The sequence below is a fragment of the Hyaena hyaena genome, unplaced genomic scaffold (genome assembly GCF_003009895.1).
Source record: "Hyaena hyaena isolate Hyena2069 unplaced genomic scaffold, ASM300989v1 scaffold_232, whole genome shotgun sequence".
Lineage (NCBI taxonomy): Eukaryota > Metazoa > Chordata > Mammalia > Carnivora > Hyaenidae > Hyaena > Hyaena hyaena.
Window position 1 is genome coordinate 2,345,779 of NW_024080864.1, and position 25,375 is coordinate 2,371,153.

The 25,375-nt window shown below is 39.9% G+C and overlaps 1 protein-coding gene across 3 annotated transcripts in view; it reads right to left on the minus strand.

Annotated features, from left to right (window-relative positions):
* Positions 1 to 22,236, minus strand: part of ELOVL7 (ELOVL fatty acid elongase 7) — a 74,675-nt gene extending 52,439 nt beyond the window's left edge. The window contains exons 1-3 of one of the 3 annotated variants that reach the window (XM_039243834.1): positions 22,186 to 22,236; positions 21,478 to 21,595; positions 20,390 to 20,683 (exon numbers count right to left, since the gene is read on the minus strand). The gene's annotated coding sequence lies outside the window, so the exon portion shown is untranslated. Of the gene's footprint in view, positions 1 to 20,389; positions 20,684 to 21,477; positions 21,618 to 22,185 lie in introns of those variants that run through there. The other 2 variants (XM_039243833.1, XM_039243835.1) reach the window with 2 other exon arrangements.
* Between the last annotated feature and the right edge of the window lie 3,139 nt (positions 22,237 to 25,375).

Consider the following 25,375-nt stretch of genomic DNA (forward strand, 5'->3'; position numbering starts at 1 on the left):
AAAGATATCTGCTGGCTGGAGGAACTGATTAAAGAGAGTACACGGAATCTCTCTGTACTAACTTTATTGGTTCCTGTGAATCTATATTTCAAAATAAAAAGTTAAAAAAATACTGCAGAAACTTAAAGTAATTATTACTTTGTAATACTGAAGTAAAGAAGGCCTTTCTAACGGTGACACAAAGCACAGAAGAAAAAGATGTTAAGATTAATTAAACATGCTCACCTACAATGAAATGTTTATGCATGTCAAAAGCCTAAGCATACAAAATCAAAACACAAATCAAAGAAAAAATATGTAAATCTTATATCCCATTTCATATCCTGAAATACACGTATCTTATAAGCTAATGTCCTTAATATACATACTGCCAAAAAATTAATAAAAAAGCCAACAAGAGAAATGGATAAAAGATACAAGCAGTTCATAGAAGATGAAATAAAATAGCTTTAAAATACATACAAAAAAAGATGACCAACTTTACTCAGCCATGTGACAAATGCAAATTAAAGCTAGAGAAACAGAAATATCACTTTTTACTCATCAGATTGGTAAAGACCATAAAGATTGATGACACATTTGTTGGCCAAGGTGTAGAGAAACAGTGGTTACTTGCATACACTGCCGGAGGGAATGGGAATTGGAACAACCTCTGCACTGGACAATAACTGCTGCAAAGCAAAATATATGCAACTGTGTGACAAGTGGATGTGTAAGATTTTTTACAAGAATCTTTTTAATAGCCAAAGAAGTAGAAACTACCCAAGGGTCCACCAATGGGAGACTTGTTAACAAGCTGGTTTCATACCAGGGAATAATATCCAGTTATAAAAAAGAATGAAGTGCCTTTATCTATCTGTTACAAAATAGTTACTACAATATATAATTAACACAAGGTGCAAGTTAATATTTCTTTGTTATATGTATAGACTATGTCTGGAAATTTCGGTAAGGAATTGATAACACTGGTTACCTATTTGAATAAAGTTAAAAATTTTATATATTTATATTATTATATTATAATATATAATTATATTTATATTAATTATTATTATATATTACAAACATATATTTATGTTTTCTTAAATTTTATGGCCACACATAGAAGGGAACGAACCAAGCAGTAATGATAATTATACACATTTACTGAGTCCTTGGTACAAGCCTGAAGCTACATCATACTAAAAAGAGATTATTCACCAAACAGGGACAGTAACATCGTTAATACAAGCCAAAGTCATTGGTAGCTCACTTTTTTCCTCATTTCCCCAACTAGTATACACCCTTGAAATAAATTACATACTCAAATGTTTATTAACGGATGAATGAATGAATGAAAGGATGAACGGATGGGATAGATAACAGATAGATGGATGAGTGATGAGAACAAAGAATAGAAACTCTAGGCTGTGATCTACCTCTGCTCCTATTTCCTTCTGACATTAGCCAAGTCTTACTCTCCTTGCACTTCCCCGTACAAATAAGAGGAGCCAGAATGTATCAGTATTTAAGAACCATGATCAAGATCCCTACATGATTTGCTAGATAATTACTAATATGATTGGCAAAATAATGCTCACCCCCACCCCCATGAAATGCTCATGGCTTAATCCTTGGAGTCTGTGACTGTGCTACATTGCAAAAGGGACTCTACATACAGAATTAAGGTCATAGACCTTAAAGTAGGGAGATTATCCTGGATTATCCAGGTAGGCCCAATGTAATTACAGGAGCCCTCACAAATAGAGAACTGTCTCTGGCTGCAAGAAGAGAAAGATAAGAAACATGGCAGAAGAGAAAAGCAAAGAGATTAGAAACATGAGGATTCAATGCACTACTGCTGGCTGAGATGTAGGGGCCCACATCTGAGGACTGGAGAGAGGCTCCTAAGGGCATCTTCTAGCTGACAGCCAGCAAGGACATAGGGACCTCAGTCCCACAACCACAAAGGACTGCATTCTGCCAACAACCTGAATGAGTTTGGAAACAGATTCATTCTAAAGCCTTCTAATAAGGGCACAGATGGCCAGCAGATGTGTTTTGAAACACAAAGTAGAACAATCAACCTTGCCAACCTGGACTTCTGACAGAATAAATAAATAACATGAGTTTTCATTTGTGTTGTTTTAATCCACTAAGTGTGTGATTTGTTATGGCAGCAATAGGATACTAATACACTACCTTTCTTTTCAGTTTAAGAACCATTTGTTGAACCTCTTCTACATGTTAGGCTCTGTGCCACTATGTTTAGGATAGAAAAGTGGGTACAGGTTCTCAAGGAGCTCACAAATACAGAAATCCACTGACCAATACAATGATAGAGGTTAGCACAACACACTACAGGAATACAGAGAGCAGGTATCTAACTGACCTCACTTTACTTATCACTTCTGTAATCCCTTCACCATCCAAAAACGTCCTTCCCTAATGCATTATACTATCAACCTTAGAAATTGCAAGCCATTCTAAACTCCACTGACCCCTCAAGACCTGTGATATACACCACCCTAATATTTCCCATAAAAGTCCCATTCTCCTTCCCTCACCCCAACTACTTCCCTCAACCCTTGACTGCACCTTCCTGATACTTATCATCTCTTACCTTGATCACTTACCTCTCAACTAACTTTCCTGACTGAATAGCCATCCATTTCCCACCGTCCACCTGAGACAGTCCTCTAAGGATTAAATTAATCATGCTGTGTACCAGCTCAAAATTCCTTCCAGATGGCTTGTAAGATGGCAAGTAAAAGTCTAACTCCTTCGCTATCCCTACCAACCTTTTTAAGTCCTACTAGGGCAAAAACTCTCTCTCCTTGGCTTCTAATCCCAGGGCCTAGGAAGGATCTGCTACATAGGTTATTCTTAGAAAAATATTTGCTGAATTAACCAAATATACCCCTAACTCCAGTCTCATCTCTTGCCTTATAGCAGTCCCTGTGCATTATGTGCCTACTACTCTTGACTTACCAGAACCAGTCTGCTCCAACTGCTCTCTCTCTCTATGCTCCAATTTTCCTCATGGATGAAAAGCCATGTTCATCTAGGTAGTAAGCAAATCTCACTTTTTAAGATTTTTGCCCTTTTCTAATAGGATCTCTACTCCCTTACAGCTCAACCATTCAGGAAAAGTGTCTACTCTCTTCTGAGGCCCTATTGTAAAGCTATCCCCTCTTCCACCATGACATCTACAGCAACCCTCCAGAGCAATGCTACTTAAATGTGGCCCATGGACTGGTGCTAATGAACAAATGGTGTATTATCTGTCTGGATCAAGCTAAGTTCAGAAATCAAGTATAAGTATTTAGAAATTTTTATAGTGATTGGACATTGCTGTGACATCCAAGTTTGTGATACTGGTTAAACAAGATGTAGACCAGTTTGGGTGTTGTTGAGTTTGTGTGGTGAGTCACACATGTGGTACAAACTGCATTTTAATCACATACAACAAGACCACTTATTGGTTCATGACAGAGTGAAAACAAATAAACAACAACAAAAAAAATTGGTCCACCACCACAGACAGTAGGAAAAGCACTGCTTTAATGCATTTAGGTATGTTCTCATCTCTCACCTTCTGATATGTTACTGGCTGCCGAAACAATGCAAATGTCCAATAAATATCGGTGAATAAATCAATAAAGACATGAATGTTGAGAAGGCCTCCTGAAAAACATGAGTATGTTTTAGTATGGGGAGCAACAGAGCACTTTGAGGTACCAGAATGGGAAAATGCACTGAGAAAGAAGTGCTGATGAGGAATAGCGAGAAAAGATGCTACACAGGCAATAGAAAACTTTCAAAAGTGAAATATTATGCAGAAGCATAATTATGTAAAGGAATTCAACCAGGAAGTTCTGCCTATGTCTTACCACCCTCACCCCCCAAAGCTTATCCCAAAAGCAACCCCTTAGTGCAGTGTGCTAGCCTTAGCTATAGGCAGAGGGAGCCCCTGATGGGTTTCAAACCAGTGTAGCAGCCTAGCAGTGTAAAGGATGAATGAAAAGGGGTGAGCCTAAGAGTAGGGACATTAACTAGGACTTAACTACAATCATCCCCAATGAGAAATGCTTAAAGGCTTCAACAAGGGTAAAGGCAGTTGGGTAATGTGCAGTGTGGGAGACATGAAGTCAAGAAATATTTGTGAGGCAATATTTGGAAGGCAATCATTAGACAGGATTAAGGGACAAGGTAACCTGATTCAAGTTTCTAGTTTGGTCTGAGTGACAAATATCTATGGCTGTAACACCAGATGGAGCACAGAAGGAGGAACAGGTTTAAGGGGCAAAGGACTAGTAAATTTCAGTGTGACAAACCTATGAACATTCAGGTGGAGATGCCAAATAGGCACTTGAGAGAAAGGTCAAGATGGAAGATACAGATTCTAGCTTTTATACCTAAATGGTGATTAAAAACACAGTAATGGAGATGAATGAACAAAAACAGTGGTGTAAAGACAAAGCAATGGAGAATACCATCCATTCTAAGTGGTAGGCTGAGGGAAGGAATCTTACAGGAAAGACGATGTCAGAAGAAATTAGTACATGCAGAATCACAGAAAGAAAGGTGGAAGAAATTCTGAAGAAGCAGCAGTAACAAACAGCCAGATGCATAGAGAGGTCCAGTGTGACAGAGGTGAATGGTCTCCACCGACTTGAATCAAACTGGAAGCCCCTGTGACTTTAGGAGGATAAAGCTGAGTGATGAGGCAGAAGCCAAAATATAAAAGCTGGTGAGTAACAGAAGACATTGGATAGGCTACTCTCAAGAGGCCTGTTTGAGAGACAAGAAAAGAGAAAAGATGTAAAATCAAGCTGTATCATTTTGGTAAAACCTTAAGTGTGGGGAGAGTGAGAGGAAGAAACAAGAGAGAGAAATAAGGAAGAACAACCAATGAAGGTCTGCAGGGGAAATGGAGAGAAGGGAGACAGATACAAGACGGTGCTCTTCCTCTACTGAGGCAGGGTGACACCTCATTCTCCAAGAAGGGAAAAGAGAAAGGAGGACAAGATGTAGATGAGTTTAATAAGACAGAAGAAGTCTTCCTCAGGGCCCATGTCTGAATTAGGGCCATACCTATGTGTTCCAATAATCCCTTACTGCCTCACCACAGCATTTACCATGTACTACAACTGCCTAATTTACCTGTCCGTACACAGCACTAAACTGTAAACTCCAGGAAGGCATGGGTTGTTATTTGTCCTGTTCACCACTCTGTGCTCAATGTCTAGCATAATGCCTGGCACAACTAGAACCTAATTAAATGTTGACTTGACAAAAAATTCAAAGAGATTCAGCAACAAAAGCTTCAATTTTTCTAGCAAAGTAGGAGGTGAGGCCAAGTGGGTTCAGTGGAGTAGTTTTGGAGACTATGGGAAGAAGAGGACAGCTTGTGCGAGGAATTTTCCTCAGTACTGTTCAGCTACCTGGATATGTGTGCAGAGGGTGACTAGAGGTTTAATTTGGAATTGGTGCTCTGCCAGATACAAATGAAAGTGAAACAAGTATATTGCTGAGAAACTGAGGAAAAACTAAGGTCTTTCTGAGTGTGAAGAGAGGGAGGTGTAAAAGAGCTAAAGAGAGGGACAATGCAGGTGGAAGATGGGATAGTAATTTCTTCTCAGCACATGTTCGGTTGATAAGGTTCAGAGAATGGCGATGAAAGCGGGTGCTTACAGTGTTGAAGAGGTTATCACAGTTGGGTCAGGCAAGGAACTTTGTCTGACATACTCACACACTGGCATCAAAAAGGATTTTGCAGTTTCCCACAGGAACAGCACGTGTGGGGATAGAGAAGTGGACTAATCAGATGCCAAAGTGCACAATGCATTGTAGGACTGAAGAGGAAAATGATGAACAAAGGGCGTTAACAAAGGCAGAGACCACAAAGCCTGAGAGGGGGACATTCAGAAAGGGAGAGTTTTGTTTTATTTCATCATGGAAGTGAAAAAGTAACAGTTTCATTCAAACGTGGCAAGGAGAAGATAAGGGAATTCTGGCCAGTCCACCTTAGACATGTAGTGCATTTCAATATGAGAAAAAAACCTCCATTTCTCTCACCTCTACATCAAACCCATCAGCAAATCCTGACAACTCTATTTTCTAAATATATTCTAGAATCCAACTACTTTTTACTCCAACGGTGGTCTAAACCACTGTCATTCCTTATCTGACTTACTGCAACAGCCTCCTAACTGATCTTCCTGATTTCACCTTTGTCCTCGGTCAATGTATTCTTCACACTAGAGAAAAAAAACAAACAAAATAAAAAAATACCCAACTCATGTCACTTCTCTGCCTAAAACATGGCAATGTCTTTCTACCTCATGCACATTAAAAGCCCAAATTCTTACAATGAGCTATAAGGCCCTCCATAATCTGGGTCCTAACTACCTCTCTAACCTTTCCTCCTTCCCACTTCTCTTGGCTTTAGCCACAATGGACTCCATGGCATTCCTTGCACACATCAAGAATGCTCTTGCCTCAAAGCATTTGAAACTGTTATCCCCACCACCTGGAATTCTCTCTCTTTTTAAATTTTTTTCATGTTTATTTTTATTTTTGAGAGAGAGAGAGCGAAAGCGTGAGCAGAGGAGGTGCAGAGAGGGGGGAGAGAGGATCCAAAGCAGGCTCTGCACCAACAGTAGGAGGCCTGATGCAGGGCTTGAACTCATGAACCATGAGATCATGATTGGAGCCAAAGTTAGATGCTCAACTGATGAGCCACTCAACTGTCCCTAGAATTCTCTTCCTGAAGATAACCTGACATGGCTGTGACCTGACTTCTGTCAGATCTCTGCTAAAATGTCACCTTCAGCACCCCACTAACACATACTTCATCTTTATTGCTTCATTTTTCTCTGTAGCACTTTTTAACATTATTTTTATACAATCTACTGATATTCTGTATTTATTTGTTTACTGTGTGATTCTACACCCCCTCCATAACACTCTAGAATATAAGTGTTTCAAAGGCAGAGATCTTTATCCATTTTGTACATTGCTGCCTCTCTAGTATCAAGACAGTACCTGAGATGTGGCAGACACTCAAATGTTGTTCAGAGGATGAATGGATGAAACTTCTCATAAGCAGTGTACAGATATGGGGTTTGAGGAAAGAGCCATACTCAGTCACGTCTGGAAGGTGATGGGACTGAGCATAGAAGAGAGTTTGTGAGCACAATCAAATATAGTTTGAAAGATAAAAGAGATTAAAGTGTGGTTAACAGTAGCAAACAATAGAAAGGCTGTAATACCCAATAAAGTGTTTCTCTTTTAAGCAGTAACCAATAATTATAAGAAAGAGAGGACGAGTGGGAATCAACTGGTCTCAAACACCTTGCCTTTGAGACAAACCAGAATCTGCAGTAACAGATTCAGCCCAGGTGGGAAGAGGACTACAGCAGGAGTCCCAACAGGTGAGGGAGATGGTACCCAGAGGTGAGTGGGCAGGTCATGTGGATTGATGAATCCTAGAGAACACAATAATCATACTAGTCTTTTCCATTTTATACTTGAACATAAGGAGAGTATTATAAAATACATAACAATACACATCCATAAAATCTACAGATAGATCCATAAGAAGAAGAAAAACAAGTGGCTCTCAAAGAAAACTGTGGATAAGAAAGGTAACTAATAGTAAGACTGAATTAATTTATACTCCCCTTCTATTTATGGGTACATTTATTCAGCCTTACCCACTAGAATGAGTGTTCCATAGTAGTAAATATTTTATATAACAGAAATCCTTAGCCTTAGGTGTAACCACTTTAAAAAGTACTCTGAAAAAAAAAAAGTAAACCATTTTTTGAAAGATTTCAATCCTCTTATACACTGAATTTTCCTGGATAATTCAGGGATATTACTGTGAGCAGTGGTATCATAAGAGTACCCTCTGTGACTACCTGCAGCTGGAGGTGTGGCCTTTGCCTACACTAAAAAGTTCCAAATCGCCAGGCATTTCAAAGACCTGCATCTGCTTTTAATAGATTTCCCATCTCCTCCCTTGTTAGCCATCACACTTGGCCTGTTACCAGCATTCCCATTTCTCTAAGATCCTACTTATTCTCATTTACTGTCCCTAATCTGCTATGCAAGAGGAAATAAAATAACCGATAATGTTGGACTATTTAAAATAATGCTAAAAAGACTATGATTAAACACCAGAGGCTCTCCCTAAAGATCAAACAGAACTTTACTCAATGGACTTCAGGACACTATTTTCTCTGCTTAGTTTCTCTCTAGTTATGGTCCTTTCAAAAAATAGCTCAGCATCACAAAGAGAAATTACAGATAATACAAGATTTAAACAATGACTGCCCTATAAAGGTGGTCATGGTGAATATTTACAAATGTATCTCTAGGTAAACAAAGAAAAACTTTTCTAATTAGTTTTAAACAAGATACTTAAATATTAAATATTTAAATTTCCATGGAGTCTCCTTCTGGTGTTGGAGGAGAGAGAGGCAAGGGAGAAATTCTAGTTCTTCCCGCTTTATCTACCATTATGAGTTTTAACCACCTGATCTTTGAAATATTTCACAAGTACAAATTCTAACTGCCCCTTCATAAAGGAACTGCCTAGAAGAGGCCGCCTTGGTTAAAAGTCTCAAAGTCAATAAGCATATAGTTTGTTCATCTCACCTGCAATGATTACCAATGAATAGCAATAAAGAAATTTCTATAATCTCAAAGCATTTCCCAACTCAGTTTCCCCAAGACCAGTTCTGGCCCCACAATCTACCAAACTTTGGCCTTCTATCTTTTGCTCATCCAGACCTTCTTCTCCACTTTTCCTTCTTTTCTCTGCCTTTCTCAGCCCATCTAGGTTTTCCATACAGGCACACACCCATCTAGGTTTTCTCCTGATTGATGGGTCAACTTCCTCTATTTCACATCTAACAGTGAGAGAAGCCAGCAACCTGAATTGCCCAGCTCAAAGCACTGTGACCAGGTCTCTCCTCTTTTTAGAACTCTCCAGTAATTTATAATGTTGTTTTGAACCAAGCTGTTATTCCTGATCATGGACTTGCGTAACTGGACTTCATTTACCCTGTACTCTCCCCTCATACCCTGACTTCTGGTCAATTACTCTCCTTGGCCAAGGAGATTTTCTGTTTCCTGAATTCTCTCTGATAAACCTTCACAATAACTGAAACAGGAATAAATTATTCAGAGACAGGATTTTGCCCATTTTTCTTTGAAAGTTATCATGCACCTTTAAAAGGGTAAAAATTATTTATTTTATTATAAAGATGAGATAATTATACTGTTGTCATTTTTAAATCCTTATCTATTGAACATAATCTGAAATAAGATTAGCCATGAGCCTGGGTGATGTGTATATTCAGTTCATTGTATTGTTCTCTCCTTTTATAAATGTTTGGAAAATTCCATGAGTTTTTTTTTTTTAAAGGAAGAAATAAAATTTGCATGTTGCAAATGCTTGTAAAGGTTTTTTTTTTAAGTATGCTCGATGATTCTTGTTCTTCATCTAAATAGTTCTCAATTTTTTTCCTCAAGAAAAACTTCAACCATATTTTAAAAAGGGCCTTTAAGAAGCTGCAAAGCCATTTATTAAAATGTTCGCAAGGATAATTTCTGGTTGGAGGTACTATAAGTGATGGGTTTTTTTGTTACAAGTTTTTTGTTTTCTTTTCCAATTTCTAAAATCAGCACACAGTTTTTCATAGAAAATAATGTGATTTTTCTGATTATATGAAAGTATTATTTTTCACATCAGGCACAAAAAATCTGTCTATATCAAAAATCTCTATAGAGTCTTTTATGTTTAACATGAAAAATATGAATGAAAAATATGAACATAAAACTCCAATTATCTATAAAATGGCCCGTAGGTTGACAGCAGGATGGAAAGGCTAAATTTTTATGGTCACTGAGGAAGTGAATGCTGAAGAAGATAATTCTGGAATGATAGACTGGTAAGATTATGGAGTCATTTTGGCAAGAGAGTTTTATTGACTACTATTACTGAGTGCTCATAATGGACCCTCTAAGAGCAAACGGTCCAGAGGAATTGGCGTTTCTGGGAATGTGATATACAATATTGTACACAATTTTCATTCTGAGCTCGACTTGGGTAGGGTTCATGACTGGATATTGATACATAGCTTTATTTTTGTTTTCTCTTGTTTTTTCCTCCTTTGTTGTTGTTTTTTTGTTTTTAGGTGAAGATGGAGATAGAAGAGAGGAAAAGTTTCTCTCCATCCTTGAACGAAAGAAAAGAGTTGATGTGATTTTGATGTTTTTGCCCCTGACATCATGCTCTCCTCCTCCTCCATCCCCACGTCACTTTATTTGGTGCAGAACTAGCTGCCCATTCTCTATGTGAGAACTACCTGAGAGGCTCTCAAAGGACTTGCTCACAGTCCTACCTCAGACTGAGAGTCAGTATCAGAAACTGCAAGGTCCCTGGGGTAAGGGTACACATCTCCATTCATTTATTCAATAAATATGTGAGCACCTACTATGTGTCAAGAACTCTCGTCAACACCAAAGATATACCAAGTTCTCTATTCTCATGCAGTTAACTTGTATGGGAAGACACGTGAGTAAACAAAGACAAACACAAACACAAATAAGACAAATAGTGGCAAAAGTTCTGGAGAAAATGAAATAAAACAAAGTGATATGACAGGGTCACCAAGGTCAGAGGGATGTTACTGTACAAGGGTTATTAGAAAGATCTAGAACACCTGAGTAGATATGAAGGGGAAGTAGTCCTGGAGGGACAACAAAGGCAAAAGCCTGGAGGTAGGAACAAACTTAGTACGTCAGAGGAACAGAAAGCAGAGCCCAACGAGGAGAGAGGCACTGGATACCTCGGGGAGGTGGATACATAGGGTCTGGAGGCCTAAATTAAAGAGTAGGGGTTTTATTCTAGGTCCACCTAGGGAAACCAACAGAGGCTTATTTGTTGTTGTTGCAGTAGACTATTTCTTTTGCTTTTTTAAAATTATGGTAAAATACACATAACAGAAGCTTTACTATCCTAGTCTTTTTTAAGCATATTGCTTAGCAGTATTCTGTACATTCCTATTGCTGTGCATCCACAGCCACCATCTACCTCTAGAATTCCACATCTTACAAAACTGAAAACTCTCATCAGAGGCTTTTAAGCAAAGCAGTGACATGATCTGACTTATGTTTTTAAAAATTAACTTGGTTGCCTGGTAAAAAATTGATTGTAGTGAGACAGCAGGATTAGAAGTTTATTGAAGTAGATGGGTTGAGGATACATGTGTGCACATAACTGACACAATTGCTGCTAATTTGGATGTGGGCATAAGATAAAGACAAAAATGAGGAGAGGAGATGACTTCTAGATTTTTACATCTCCAGTGTGTAACCCAAGCAAATAGGCAACAATCTATTCATAAATAAATAGAACCCTTTTTTCCTAGAGAACTAGGGCAACAGAAATGAAAACTACCATACATGCAGGAGAAGGTATATTTTTTCAATCTGTACTGACTGCATCCTTGTATTATGGCTAAAGTCTACACACTGGTTCATGGCAACATTATATGCTTAATTCCAACATTAACATTAAAGGCTAATACTTTTCCATGCACATAGCTAAATTTTAATAAGCATTTTACATGTATTACTTCATGTCTTTCCTAAATCAATAGCTTTTATCCTGTGAGATTATAGTGTTATGGGCCATGCTTCTGAAGATTACATATGCATAAACAAGTCTGATGTTTAGGAGAGTCATGGACCTTCGGAATTCCATCCATGGATCAGCCGTAGGTTAAAAAGCCCTGCTCTATCTTGTGTGAGTTTTTATTGTCTATAACTATGATAATCTAGCCTTTTTTAGTCCAGTCCTTGAGACTTTGGAGAAACCCTTTCAAAGAGTTTACCTTCATTAACACCCATAATAAATGAGTTTTCAAGAGCCTATATCTTTGCATCTTCGGCAAAACTGTTATTCCAAGTTTTATAAATGGAATTATCCAAGATCCTCTTTATAAGAACCAATGTGATAAATGCTTTCTACAATTCATTTCTGGGGAAAATATTACCTGACACATTTTTGTTTAATTGTTTAAAAATACCCAAACCATTAGAATTGTGGAAATATTTTCTTATTTTTTTAATATGTGCTCCCAGTTAATAGTTAAAATTTAGTGTCCTGTTTATCACAACTACATTACTTACATTTTCCCCTTGTAGGCTTGGATCTTAATATATTTGATAAGATCACTTCAAATCTTTTTTGGAAAAAAGTAGTATGTAAATTATACATGATCTCATGCAAACTTTGCAACTATCCTATTCCCTATGCATATTATCTGCTCTCTTCCACGCTATTTTTCTAAAGATGAGGAAATAGACTTTAATGCCAAATATAGCAAGTGGCAGGATGTATAATCAGAATATTTGTATTACAGATCCAGGTTTACCACTCACCACCCAAGTGACCTTGGAAAAAACCACTTACATTTCTTGGATCATCAGATATTTGGTTTCTAAAATTGAGTTAAGAGCACACGTCACACAGGGTTGCAATAAGAAATGAGATGATGCGTGCAAAAAGTTTTTCATGACATATAAAAGCAAAGAGGCAGGAGGAGGAGGAGCAGCGGTAGATGCTATAGTCCATTCTTGCCCCTTAATAAGAAGATAACTAATGGGACACCTGGGTGGCTCAGTCGGTTAAGCCTCCGACTTCGGCTCAGGTCATGATATCACGGTTCGTGGGTTCGAGCCCCGCGTCGGACTCTGTGCTGATGCTAGCTCAGAGCCTGGAGCCTGTTTCAGAGTCTGTCACTCCCTCTCTCTCTGACTCTCCCTTGTTCACACTGTCTCTCTCTCTCAGAAAAAATTAAAAATATTAAAAAAAAAAAAAAAAGAAGATAACTAACAACAGCCCTGTCTACTGATCAAAGACCAAAGGTTGTGAGTTGGCTGATTTTTCTGGGGGTGCACAGCAGCAAAGCAGTGGGCCCTAACTCATCCCACCCCTACCCAGCCCCACAGATGCCTACTTCCCTGAGATTGTCAGGCAGCCACCTACAGGGGATGAACTTTGGCTAAGGAAAGAGAATGAAGACAGGAAGCAGTGTTAGATAAGACAACAGGGCTCGGTCCGGATGGTTCAGTCACCTTTGCTAAGAGAATGTATTTTTCTTCTTTTACATTTTCAGTCATAGTTCAGGGTTAGGTTTTAACATGTATAGGCTTAAGGACAACATTATATTGTCTGAGTTTCAGGTTTCCCTCATGTATCACAGGGGAAACATAATACTTGCCCCGGTCATATTCTACAGTAAAATATAGAGAGTAATCACTGTTGTTACTTGTAGACAAACATAGGGTGGAGCCATTTAGGAACTTCAAAATTCAGTAGTAAAGGCAACCTGCCTTCTGGGGAAATGAAACTTGGCTGATTGGCTCAAATGGTTAGATGTCCAGATCTATTAGGATTAGGATAAACTATATGCAACTGCCAATCAGAGTTAGGGCTAACAAAGCAAAAATAATTATTAAGTCAGAAAAGCACCTAGACTCTGATCAGGAGAATGTGCTTCTGGTCCTAGAATGATAAATAGGCTAGTGGCCTTGGCGAAAGACTTGGCCTGGATGGGCCTCAGTTTCCTCATCTATCAAAGAGGAGGCCTAAATGATCTCTAAGGTCCTTTCCAGGTTAAAACACTTTAACATGTCATTAAGAAATTATCTCCATACATACGTGCCAACCAAGGTTCCACCTCCTCCCCAAAGGTGCCAGGACAACTCTGAGGCATATCCTGGCACGAGAGAAGCCCAGCTGCCCACAGCGGCAGGAGCAGCATCTTCACTAACACATCCTATCCTGGCTGCCTCCTCCCCTGTTTCTGCTGATCGTGTCTAGAATCACCCCTCCAATAAACTGCTTACCCAAACCACAAAACAACAAAATTCCTATATCAGAAACTCAGATGAAAAGTACTACCTTACGAAGTGGTAAGAGCATGGGTATATGAGCTCTAGAGTTCAAACTAAACTGGATTGGATTCCCAGTTCTGTTACTAACCATATGACTTAGAGCACATTAAGTAACTCTGATATGGCATGAGCTTCTTTGTCTAGGAAATGAAAACAATATGATTGCCCTCATAGGGCTGCAGGGCAGATTAAATAAGGCATACATAAAATGTTTTACAATGCCTGGCATATATCAAATATTCAACAAATGCTATTATCATAAAATGTATTTTTAGTTTTTGTATTTTTAAAGTTTGGTCTTTTTTCACTAACTTGTTGCAATGTTTCAGAAGAAAATAATTACTATACTGCTATAACTGGGATTTGAACCTAGAAAAAGCTGTATGTCGCCTAATTCAACTTGTTAGCTTAGCAACACTAAGAAATTTATTAGGTTTAATAAACTCTAGCTAATGCTATACTATGTTTTTTTTTTCTTTTTTCCGGTTTTTGCTTTCAATTTTTATGGAAGTCATTTAAGGGAGGTGGAAATCAGCTCTAGGTTCTATATACTGGTTCACACTATTAATATAAACTTAAATGTTATAGGGTTGCTAAAAGTCTAATTCAAAATAATAAATATGAGTTATATGCCATGAGCATGATATGGTAACCAAAGAAAAAATCTACATGTACCCGCTTTTTATATTCCTACTGGCAAAGTTTTATTCTGATAATGTAGTAGGCCCAGAGAATATCTACAGAGGCAAAACTTCTAACTACTCACTATGCTATGGCATAAACTATTACAGTTAGACTAATAGCATCAGCAGTTTTCACTGGTTCTGGTTAGCTAATAAAAAAAATTGTTTAAAGAATTAAAAAATTGTGTACACACCATAAATATTATTTTACCTTAAGATATATAAATACACATTAATTCCCCAATTTCCCAAAGTAATTCCAAGATTTCCCTTCAAGAATTCCTCAATATTTTTCTTATATTAACTACACTCAGAATTTATTTTCTACAATTTTTAGTTTTAGAACTAGAATGAAAACAACAAATAAAAAGACAAAACAACAAAACAAGCTTGTAAAGCAAGATCATTATATTTTCTTCCAAATTTTCACAATTTTCTCTCTAATCTTGTACAGTTTTTCTGCCTGCTTTTTTAGTCACTCACTTTTATGGACTCTTTCTAAAGAATTCAATATTCTGGGGCACTTGGGTGGCTCAGTCAGTTAAGCCTTCAACTTTGGCTCAGGTTATGATCTCATGGTTATGGAGTTTGAGTCCTGTGTCGGGCTGGGCGCTGATAGCTCAGAGCCTGGAGCCTGCTTCAGATTCTGTGTCTCCTTCTCTCTCTGTCCCTTCCCCTGGCTCGCACGCTGTCTCTCTCTCAAAAACAAACATTTTTTTTTTTAAAGAAGTCAACACTCCTTTCACAGAAACACTAATACTCTTTTCTTGTGCACTCATGTTTCATAGATTCACACTATTACTGATATTTAAATGATTTAATCATAACAAATGTAACTGCCACCAACAGGTTTATGATAAATATTGCTGAGTCAGTAAGCTAGCAGTTGTAGAAATGAACGGGTTGCATTCAGCCTTCTTTCTGGAGAAATGAAGAGTGTAGGCGTGGCTGATTGGCTCCAATGGTTGGATGTCAAGAGGATTGTCTTTGTATTAGGATAAACTATATGCAGTTACCAACATCTAACTGTCTTTTACCCAGAGCAAATGGCAAGTGCCTATGTTCAACCTAGTATTTTTAAAGAAATGTTAGCTATACTTAATGTTAAATATATCTACTAAACATTTTTCCCCTACCTTTGAACAATGAATAGTAGTTCCTGCAGCTTTAATTTTTAAATTCCATTGTACATTTACTCAGGAACACACACTAAGCTACTGAATAATCAGTATCTGGACTGTGCTTTCTTAGGAATGTTACTTATGCTTCCCATCTTTCTTTCTGTTAGAATTTCAGAGACTGTAGGTACAAGCATGTGCCCTCTAGCTAACTGGAGTGAAAAACATCAGAGGAATTAAAATGTGAGATCAGTGTTAGTTTGTTTATTTGTTTGCTTCTGAGATGCAAGTCTTTTTAAACCACAGAATCCAACACAGCACTGTCTGCTTAGAGAAGGTAAGAAAAAGACAGGCAAGAAGGGAAGGGGGCAAAGAAGCTCTTGGACAGACCTAGGGTAAGTCATCTTTACATATGAGCCCCTTTAGGGGCGCCTGGGTGGCTTAGCCGGTTGAATGTCTGACTCTTGTTTTCAGCTCAGTTCATGACCCCAGTGTTAAGGGATCGAGCCCCACATCAGGCTCAATGCTGAACATGGAGCCTGCTTAAGATTCTCTCTCTCCCTCTGCCTCTCTTCCCTATTCATGCACACACTTTCTCTCTAAAAATAAAATAATAATTATAATATAATAAATATGAGCAGCCTTTACTGTCCCTGTTCTGTTCTTGTTCTGTCATTTAATCCTAACAAACAAATCAATCACAAATGTGCTAGTAAGACAAAACCCAGAAAGCTGGGACAGGAAGGAGGAGGGGCTGTATTTAGATGAGGAACTACTGGCCAAACCCTCTTTTTATAGTTCTTCCTTCTACCACTGACCCTAAAAAGTCTAAATCAGGTTTATCTTTATGGTTGCCCTTATGCCCTCACCGAAGTACCATATGATATCAGAACTCTACTGTCTCGTATACTCTCTAAAATATCAACCCACAGAGTCAATATGCAGAGAGGGAAGAGGCTAAACACTGTAATTTTACTTGGGCTCAAATCCTGGCTGCATACTTCCAACAGCGTATACTGACCACCTTTCTTCACTCTCCTGCACCCAAGTATACCACCTTGCCAGTTTCAGAGGAATCTTGAGCAGCCAATGTGTGTAAAGTGCCTTGCTGCAACTATTACTGATATCTAAAAGATGCCAAAATATTTCATCTCGTAACTGTCAAGAAAAGATTTAAAGCTTAAATGCAAGCTTGGGTATTTTATAAACATGCGGCACAAGGACACCCAGAAAGGCTTATTTTCTGTTCCAAAATGTTATGCAAACAGAACATAATCAAGATATCAAATGGAAACCATGAAGTAGCTGTCCTTTCCAAAGAGAAATGAGCTACAAGATAGCTATCAGGCAGAGAAGAGGGATAGAGCCTCTAACAGGGGGGAGGAGGAGAGATTTCAGAAAGGTAAAGTTGCAAATGCCAGAGGGATGCTTTTAAAATTCAAATGTGAACAGGTCCCTCATCCTCTTGCAGATTTTCAATGGCTCCCCACTGATTTTAGGATAAACTCCAAATCCTTCAGGTCAAAGAAGGCTCTTGGTAACCTCACCTCACCTCCCACCGTCCTCTGCAACTGTTTTATAGTATTTCCAGTTCAAGCACGGGATCTGCATTCTCTCAGCCTGAATTTGATTTCCTGCCCTCATCTCATTTCTCTGCTGCCCTAACTCATACTCCTCTTTCAGCTCAGGAGCACGATTTGGTCTGCCTTCCTCCACGTGACTTCCCCAACACTGTGTGTTTCTCACGGTTTATCACACTGCACTGGAATTGTTTACCTCTCTGCATCTCACAGAGGCCTGGCCTGGCTTTAGCATTCTGCTGATGACTTTGCCTGACACAAAGATGACGCTCATTTAAACATTTACTGAATACACAACTTCTGAAACTCCCTAATTTGGGCCAGATTTCTCTCTATCACCTTGCATTAGAGAGGACAAAGAAGATACGTGGCTGGTCTTTGAGGGCTGTGAGGCTGCTTCTCAAGAGGTGTGAAAATTTGCCTCTCACCTGGCAGACTTATGTTATATGTTACATGGTAACTTAGTGCATCGCTGTAATAGCCTGTTCAGAAATATTTATGATGGTATGGCTACTTCTATCATTAACCAAATGTATAGTTTTACTTCCCAATGTAACAACATGTGTTTAAATATATTTAAGTAAATTAGGAATAATTCAAAATCTCAAATGTTTTTTAGAAGATCAGCCTTATAAAGTACCAAATTTGCATTAGTTTTCAACTTCTTCATAACTTCTGAGTGGTCCAAATTGGATGAATATCTCAGAAACATATTTGAGAGACATTCCTCTCTTAAATGTATTTGTGGCATGCTTCTTTGTGTTGTCCTGAAATTCAAGGTTAGTTCTCAATTTAATACACTAATATATATATGTATGTATGTATGTATATACACACACACACACACACACAGTCTCCAAAGTCATTTGTTTGGTAAATAACATTCTTCCATATCCTAAAACTGATGTTTGCACACATAGAACACCAAGGAGAATAACAATTAAACAAATTTGGAAAAGTCCTATTTCTTCCATTCAACTACAGATTATCTGAGGACAGAGATTTTCTTTTATGTACATTCCAATGTCTGACATAAAGAAACAAACCCCAGTTTATAAAGTGACATATCTCCCAAGGTAAGTATTGCTACAACTTAGGTTGTTTATAATTGTTGCTTAATGCACCTGTTCAACAACAGAGGACTAATCAATGAAATTGTAATTGTGATTGTAATCACGTTACAACTGCTGGAATATAACACAAATGATAGGAGTTTGGGAAATCAAATAAGCTGAAAAATGCTTTCTAGGTATTACATGAAAAACAGAATACTAAAATTCTATATGTAGTATAATGTAGGAAAACATGCATAGAAAAAAATGGAGAGAAACAAAGGCAAAACCACAAAATAACCATCTTGGTAGAATTATGCTCAGTGGCTCAAAACTCTCATTGGTTCCTATTCTCACCATTTAGGTACTTTCCTGGTTTTCTCTTCTCTCACCTCTAACCAACACAAGCACAGCCAATTCTTTCCAGAAAGCTCCTCTTGGTACTGGTCCAGACACACATTACCTTACACAGAGGTTTTGGGAAAAGGTTCCTAACAGGCATGTCTGTAGTCTCATCCCACTACCATCATATCTACCACCAGAATAAGATAGTCATTCTACTGCTAAATATGTCTACTGTGGTAACCTTATTTATGTTTTATGCATTTTTAGGTATGTGTTATTTTTTACAAGAAAAGATGGCTTTTTTGTAACTGACTGCGGGGGTTTCATATCTTGTTTTGCTAAGGTAAGAACAGGATTCATAATTCTCTGAAGATATGGTCCCACTTCTACACTTCTAACTATAGTGCTAAGTCAGGATAACTGGGTTTCTCCTAGCTGCAGCAACAAAGTCACCAGAGGCTTTCCTCCCCATCCAGGATGCCTGCCAGCTCCTCCATGTCTACCAATGCAAACTGCTGCACACCCTGCAAAATCCGGCCCACCTGTGTGCTACCTTAATTCATACTGCATCATATTCTGCAAAGATTTAGCAAGCAACTACTAATCGTCAGGCCTGAAGACTTAACGTCCCAAGCGGTGAACAAAATTTTTGTGGACGTGGAACATTTATAAGAGAAGATACACAAGTGGAGAAAGTAACATAGAATAGGCAATAAATGAGTGTTCAGAGGTAGTGAAGGAGGAGACTGGAGAAAAGGAGATGGGGAGGGAGTAAGGCTCCATGGAAGCTAGAAGGAAGAGACACTATAGAAGTTGAAGAGATATATCATGACTGGGAGAGAGGTGATAAGAGACAGGATGGCTGAATTTTGCACCCGAGTGACTAGGATAATGATGGGCCCCATGACATAAATGATGTTAACTAGAAATGCTTTGAGGCAAAACAGGGCAAGTCCACAAGGAACATTACAATATAAAATGGACAGACGCTTCTCTAAAACTGAGTAAGATACACAGAAAGCAGAGAATCTTAAGTCAGCTAACTAGAGGTGATAACTAAAGTGAAAGATTCTGTGAAATCTCTAAAAAACATAATGATAAATAAATAAAAATTTAAAAGAACCTAAACTAATACGAAGTCATACAAGAGGGAATCTGAGATGGAGAATGTGGTCATTGATACTTCAAGGAGCTCAGGACTTCAGAAAATAAGGAGGCAGAAAGGAATTCTAGGCAGGGCAGTATGCACAGTGGTTTTTGGGCCCCAGTGCTGGTCCTGAGCCCCTGAGCTGGAATCTCTCCTGCTACTGTGTGTCCTTGAGCAAGATACCAAGTAACCGTTTCCTCATCCGCAAAAATAGATAACATAATCATTTTACCTCAGTATCGTGGTGAGGATTAAGAGTTCATGAAAGTTTTTAGAACAGTGCCCGGCACAGAAACACTGGATAAATAAATGTCTACCGTTGACGGGAAAAGATTTTTTCTAGTCCTCCGCGACCTCGGGGAGAACAATTTCTGGCCAGCAGCAGAAGCTACAAAGTAAGGCAATTAATACGCAAGTGAGGAGTAAGAAGGCAAAGGCAATCACAACGTATGGATGATTCTTCCACGGCAGTTAAAAAAATGCGAGGTGTGAAACAAAAACTAACCTGCGAGCACAGGGTTAAGCGAAAATGCTTTCCGATGGGATAGCTCAGCAAGAGGGAAAAGGCTTGGCTCCCCACAACTATTCTTGAGTCGGAGTGGGACTTGTTTCTCCAACCACACAGGGAGGTGGACAAGGGGAAGACCGGATCCTTCCTGTCCCGGCTCCCCAGGAACTCGAAGGAGCGCTTGCTCCGCATCCGGTAAGTTTGAACCAGCTGATTGATGGGGTGGAGGAGAGGCCAATTTCCCAACCAGACTGGGGGTGTGGGGAGGCCAAATTCCAAACCAACCATACCCTAGAAGATGAAACAACAGGCTTTCCCATCCATCTCCATCTCCAGCACGACCTGTTCCGAAGCTCAGCACTCATCACCCTCCTCAACCAGTAGCAGCCGCTGGGACACCGTGCAGCTCAGGGAGCCAAGGAAGCAGCTCCCCGCTGCGAGATCAGCCGCGCCCCCCCCCCCCAAGTTCATTCCGTTCTCAAGGACACAAAAGCTCCCCAGAGGGAAAGGAAGCAGAAAGAAAGGGGCTCGGGAATTCCGGGAATGGGGAGGGGGGGGGAGTTGCGTGTATGGGAGGGGTGGCTAGAGAGGCCATATCCCGGAGCTGGGAAAGTGACCTCGGTGGCCAAGGTCGAAGAGGTCCTTGTTCCAGTCCCAGGGGCGAGCACCTTTGCCCATCCGCCCGGAGCGGCAGGGTCCTACCCGGAGAGAGCACTCAGGGAGGCTCGGAGCCCCGGGGCGGCCCGGGAGCTCCAGCCCTGTGGGATGCCGCGGCGGCTGGGGGCTCCCTGGGAGCGCGCAGGTGAGCGCGGCGGCCCCGCCCTCCCGCGGGAAGGGCCTTCGTTCTCCGCACCCACAGGCCGAGGTTCGAGAACTTCCGAAGCGCCTCCACACAGCCCTGGGAGGGCCTGGCCGCGCTCGCGAGTCTCCTGCACCCGGATCCCGCCGCCGCGCGCTGCGCTCAGGTTCCTCGATCAGGCTGCTCCGGACCCCTGCCGGCTGGGGTCTCTCTCCCTTCCCCCACCTCTTCTCCGCACCCCGGAAAAGTTTGGTCCCAGCGCAGGTGCTGGGAGTCCCGCACTCACCCCACGGAGACCGGAGCCGAAGCGGCAAGGCGGGCGCGGGAGCAGAGGGCGGCGGCGGGCGGCGGCGCGAGCGCGGAGCTCCTCACAGCGGCCCCTGCTGCTCCGGCCGCCGACAGAGCTGGAAAAGAGGAGGAGGCCGCAGGGGTGTCACCTGCCCGCTCTCCCACCCCGCCGCGTGACGCCGCGCAGCACCGCCCCCGCCCGCCGCCGCCAGGTACCCGCAAGGGGCTGGGGGGAGGAGCCAGCCGCCCTCCCCGGAGCGAGCGCCCCGCCTCCGCCCGCCTCCGCGCCCAGACCCTCGGGGCGCGGCGGGCCGCTTTGGGGTATGAGTTCTGGCCTTTGGACGGTTACGTTTCTTTTTGAGCACCCATGCCATCCCTTGAGGTCATCTCGAGGCGTAACATACATAGTGTGAAAGTTGTCGTCATGCATGACTCAGGAATGAGTTGTAGGAAAATGTGAAATGAGGAAACCTGGTCGAGGTCAGGCTGGAGTGGAGAGGGAGAAAAGAGGGAATCCCTGCTCCTAAAAATCTATTGGGAGAGTTCACTCATATCTAAAATGGAGGCCAGGCCCAACTACAGTGAGAAGCCCAATTTGGGTCAACTCCATCCCTGCTTAGTAAGAAACTGAGCAAAAATTGCAATACTGGGGAGTGGAGGAGGGTGGGTTTAGAGCAGTGGAGAGTAAATATAAAATCTAAGTTACCTTTTTTCCTGATTAGTCACAGCAGAGACTTCAGAGAACAAAGTCTAGCAAACTGATTTCTCCTTATCTGCTACTGTGGGCTTGGGAAGTGAGGTTGTGGATGAGTGTCAGGCGTGTGTATGCATGCTCTATTATTTTTTAACTTTTCTGGCCTTGTGTCTAGTTACGATCTTAACCTTTGTTAAGTTTTGGTATCAGGGCATCGGTAGCTGGGAGGCAAAGTAGGAGTAGGAAGAAGTTACGTGCTTCGAAAGCAAAACCATGGACTGAAATTAAGTTGTCTTCTAGAAACCTGAAACGTTGCAGTCCTGAGCCAAGCTTGTCACAAACGTCTAAGTTTGTGCTGTTAAGTTTCAAGCATGGAATGGACAAAGGATACATACCACCAGGTATGTTAGGTAAGGAGAACACTCTATGGGCCAGAAGCTTATTTTCCTCAGTACAGAGTTTGCCTTCCATGACCAATCCTATTGCATTGAACAAGAGGTTTTAAATGTTTTATGTAAAGTGTTGAGAACCCACATAGTAACCATTGAAAGGAATGCAAAACACATGAAAGCTCAAGTTTAAGAGAATGTTGAAGTCAAGGGAACTGAAGATCCCTCCTTCCTTTTAGATAAGCTCTGCTTTCATAATAAAAAGAAGAATGAATACAGTTTAGTAGATTTGGAAAGTCCTTTGTGAATTGGAGACACTTGTTTAATTGTATTTCCCTTTGATTCTATCTTTCTAGATAGTCTGTCTCTAAATTTCTGTATATTTATGAAATTTCAAATATGCAGAATGTCAAACGGATTCTTTCATTTAACAAATGTTTATTGAGTACTGCTATATTCCAGGCCCTGAAGATTCAATACATAACACATGGGGAAAAAATTCTCTCTTCTTGTAGAGTTTATATTCATTCTAATTGGAGACCATAGATGAATAAATAAAATAAGTAGTGTTCATGTTATAACTGTGATGAAGAAAAATAAAGAGGAGAAGAGTAGGGGATTTGGAGATAGGGAGGCCCGATGTTAAAATGTTAGGGAAGGCCTCATTGGAAGGAGGCATTTGAGCCAAAATTTTAAGGAGATGAGGTGACAAGCCTCTGAGTTTACCTTGGTAACAGCATTCTAGTCAGTGGAAACAGCAAGGCTAAAGGCCCTGAGGCATGAGGGTGCCTGGGATATTCATGTTCACAGAATAGGAAAGAGGCCAGAGAGGTTGAAATGGGGTGAGACATTAGTCATAAATCAGGTCAAAGAGTTAAGGAAAGCATTTTTTAGTAGAGAAGAGACATCTGTTGACTGAAATTTTATTTTTTTAGAGCAGTTTTAATTCACAGCAAAATTGAGCAGAAGGTAGAGATTCCCCATCTGCCCCCTGCCCCACTCATGTACAGCCTCTCCCATTATCAACATCCCCCTCAAGAGGGGTGCGTTTGTTACAGTTGATGAACTTACACCAACAGATCATTATTACCTAAAGTCCATAGTTTACATGAGTGTTTACTTTTGGTGTGTATGTTCTATGGGTTTGTAGAAATGTATAAGGAAATGTATCCACAATATAGTATCATACAGAGTAGTTTCACTGCTTTAAAAATCTCTGTGCTCCACCTCTTCATCCCTCCCTTCTCCTTAACCACTGACAACCACTGATCATTTTACTAGTCTCCATAATTTTGCCTTTTCCAGAATGCCATATAGTTGGAATCATACAGTATATAGGCTTTCAGATTGCCTTCTTTCACTTAGTATTATGTATTTAAATCTCCTCTCATGTCTTTTCATGGTTTGATAGCATTTTTTTCTTTGAACAGAATAATAATCCATCTGGATATACCACAGTTTATTTACCCATTCACATATTGAAGGACATCTTGGTTGCTTCCAAGTTTTAGCAATTATGAATAAAGCTGCTACAAATATCCACATGCAGGGTTTTGTGTGAACATTAGTTTCAACTCCTTTTGGTAAATACTGAGGAGCATGATTTCTGTTAAGAGTATGTTCAGTTTTGTAAAAAAAACTGTCAAGCTTTCAAAGTGTCATTTTGAATTCTCAGCAGCAATGAATGAGAGTTCCTGTTACTCCATAGCCTCATCAACATTTGATGTTGTCAGCCTTCTGGATTCTGTCCATTCTAATAAGTGTTTGGTGGTGCTATTTTAATTTTTATTTCTTTTTGATGACATATGACATGGAACATTTTTCATATGCTTATTTGCCATCTGTACATCTTCTTTAGTGGGGCACTTATTAAAATATTTGTCCAATTTTTAATCAGATTATTTTCATGTTGTTGAGTTTTAAGAGTTCTTTTTATGTTTTGGATGACAGTCCTTTATAAGATATGTTTTGCAAATAGTTTCTGCCAGTCTGTGGCTTGTCTGCTCTGAGAAGTTGTGATTCTCTTTATCTGCCTGTCTCTCCAATTTTAAGGGGCAGCAGTTTGCCATGTGACCCCATTTCTTTTACAGATCTAAAAAGAGGCATTGACTTTTCAGTTTGTCCACTTTTTATTAATTTGTTTATTTTTAATTATGTTTTTAAAATTTACATCCAAGTTAGTTAGCATATAGTGCAATAATGATTTCAGGAGTAGAATCCAGTGATTCATCCCCTACATATAACACCCAGTGCTCATCCCAACAAGTGTCTTCCTTAATACCCCTTGCCCATTTAGCCCATCCTGCCCACCCAAAACCCTTTTAGCAACTCTCAATTTGTTCTCTGTATTTAAGAGTTTCTTGTGGTTTGTCCCCCTCCCTGTTTTTATATTCTTTTTGCTTCCTTTCCCTTATGTTCATCTGTTTTGTACCCTAAATTCTCTATGAGTGAAGTCATATGATATTAGTCTTTCTCAGACTTACTTATTTTGCTTAGCATAATACTCTAGTTCCATCCACATTGTTGAAAAAGGCAAGCTTTCATTCTTTTTGATTGCCAAGCAGTATTCCCCTATATGTATATTTGTGCATACACACACACAGACACACAGCCCACATCTTCTTTATCCATTCATCAGTCAATGGAAATTTGGGCTCTTTCCATACGTATGCTATTGTCAATAGTGCTGCTATAAATATTGTGGTGCATGTGCCCCTTTGAAACAACACACCTGTATCCCTTGGATAAATACCTAGTACTACAATTGCTGGGTCATAGGATAGTTTTATTTTGAAATTTTTGAGGAACCTCCA